This window comes from Garra rufa, chromosome 13, assembly GCF_049309525.1.
Source record: "Garra rufa chromosome 13, GarRuf1.0, whole genome shotgun sequence".
Lineage (NCBI taxonomy): Eukaryota > Metazoa > Chordata > Actinopteri > Cypriniformes > Cyprinidae > Garra > Garra rufa.
Genome location: NC_133373.1, coordinates 41,180,554 through 41,183,434, shown reverse-complemented (window position 1 = coordinate 41,183,434; position 2,881 = coordinate 41,180,554).

Genomic DNA, 2,881 nt, shown 5'->3' with positions numbered 1-2,881 from the left:
ACTAACACTTAAATTGATTTTGAGTGTGGAAATTTTAAGTTTACATTAAATTTATTATATTAAAAATCTATTAGTAATGTATTGTAGTACAAGTACATTTTCCCAAAAGTTGTACTTAAGTACACTTAATATGAATGCATTATTAGCACTAACACTTAAACTGATTTTGAGTGTGGTAATTCTCCCAGGTTAAAAAAAAGTGCACTAAAATACACTTTATTTAAGTATACTTGGTACACTTTTCAGTAATGTACTAAAAGTACTCTATTTTCGCACACTAATTTTGTACTTATTGTACTAAAAAATAGTATTAAGTATATGTTAAGATAAACTTAATACCATCTAAGTGTACTCAACTGTGCTATTTTGAGACACCATGAAATTGAACTAAAATGTGCTTTTAACATACTATATCTGTATTTAAAAAAATATATTTAGTTACAACTAGAAATACACTTGAACCCTACTTTTGAACATTTATAAATATATTTATGACTAATTTAAAGTATAGCAATAATATATTAAAAGAATATACAAAGTGTGAAAAAAGTGTGCTAAAATTCAATTTAAGTACACTTAGTGCACTTCCCTAATGTACTTAAAGTGCTCTATTTTCGCACACTAATTTTGTACTTATTGTACTAAAAAATAGTATTAAGTATATGTTAAGATAAACTTAATACCATCTAAGTGTACTCAACTGTGCTATTTTGAGACACCATGAAATTGAACTAAAATGTGCTTTTAACATACTATATCTGTATTTAAAAAAATATATTTAGTTACAACTAGAAATACACTTGAACCCTACTTTTAAACATTTATAAATATATTTATGACTAATTTAAAGTATAGCAATAATATATTAAAAGAATATACAAAGTGTGAAAAAAGTGTGCTAAAATACAATTTAAGTACACTTAGTGCACTTCCCTAATGTACTTAAAGTGCTCTATTTTCGGCCACTAATTTTGTACTCTATATACTAAAAGTTATTCTTAAGTATATGTTAAGATAAACTTAAGATCATCTAAGTGTACTCAACTGTGCTATTTTGAGACACCATGAAGATGAACTAAAATGTGCTTTTAACATACTATCTCAGCATTTCCAAAAAATGTATTTTGTTACCACTTCTAATAGGATTGAAACATATTTCATAAACCTTTAAATATACTAATTATACATAAAAAATAAACTTACTGATTATTTAAAATACATGAATAATATATAACAAATGTATACAAAGCGTATTTATAATGTATTGCCCAGATATTTTTATCAATAAAAAATACACTTGTTGATTATTTAAAATACATAAATATATAACAAATGTATGCAAGGCGTATTTATAATGTATTTCCCACATATTTTTATTACAAAAAAAAATACACTTGTTGATTATTTAAAATACATGAATAATATATGATAAATGTATACAAAGCGTATGTCACGCCCTTGGACTGTTTGTCTTGGTTTTTCCCCAGTGTTTCCCCCCATTGGACTGTCTGTTTGGTTTCTCCCATGCCCTTTTTTGGTCTTCCTGCTCATTAGTGTGATCCCCTCCACCTGTTGTTGTAATTATCTCCCCTTTATAAGTTTGTTTGATTTCCTTGTTTCTTTGTCCGGCTACAAGCGTTACACCTATGTTCCTTCGTTGTGTGCACGTCTTCTCCCGCCATTCCTGTCTATTGTTACTCTGCCTGAGGATTTATTGAAGACTTTTTCGAAGACGTTATTTTTTGCTTTCCTACACGTTTCGTGACAACGTATTTATAATGTATTGCCCATACATTTTTATTCATTATAATACACTTATTAATTAATTAAAATATATCAATTATATATAATAAATTTATTCAAAGCGTAATTATAATGTCTTGCCCACATATTTTTATTAATAAAAAATACATTATAAATACGCTATGTATACATTTATTATATATTATTCATGTATTTTAAATAATCATCAAGTGTATTTTTTATTAATAAAAATATTTGGGCAATACATTATAAATACGCTTTGTATACATTTGTCATATATTATTCATGTATTTTAAATAATCATCAAGTGTATTTTTTATTAATAAAAAAATTTGGGCAATACATTATAAATACGCTTTGTATACATTTGTCATATATTATTCATGTATTTTAAATAATCAACAAATGTATTTTTTATTAATGAATATATGTGGCCAATACATTATAAATACGCTTTGTATACATTTTTTATATATTATTCATGTATTTTAAATAATTAATAAGTGTATTTTTTATTAATAAAAAACATGTGGGCAATACATTATAAATACGCCTTGTATACATTTGTTATATATTATTATTGTATTTTAAATAATCAGTAAGTTTATTTTTTATGTATAATTAGTATATTTAAAGGTTTATGAAATATGTTTCAAATGTATTATAAGTGGTAACAAAATACATTTTTGGAAATGCTGAGATAGTATGTTAAAAGCACGTTTTAGTTCATCTTCATGGTGTCTCAAAATAGCACAGTTGAGTACACTTAGATGATCTTAAGTTTATCTTAAGGAGTACTTAAGAATAACTTTTAGTATATTAAGTACAAAATCAGTGCCCGAAAATAGAGCACTTTAAGTACATTAGGGAAGTGCACTAAGTGTACTTAAATTGTATTTTAGCACACTTTTTTCACACTTTGTATATTCTTTTAATATATTATTGTTATACTTTAAATTAGTCATAAATATATTTATAAATGTTTAAAAGTAGGGTTCAAGTGTATTTCTAGTTGTAACTAAATATATATTTTTAAATACAGATATAGTATGTTAAAAGCACATTTTAGTTCAATTTCATGGTGTCTCAAAATAGCACAGTTGAGTACACTTAGATG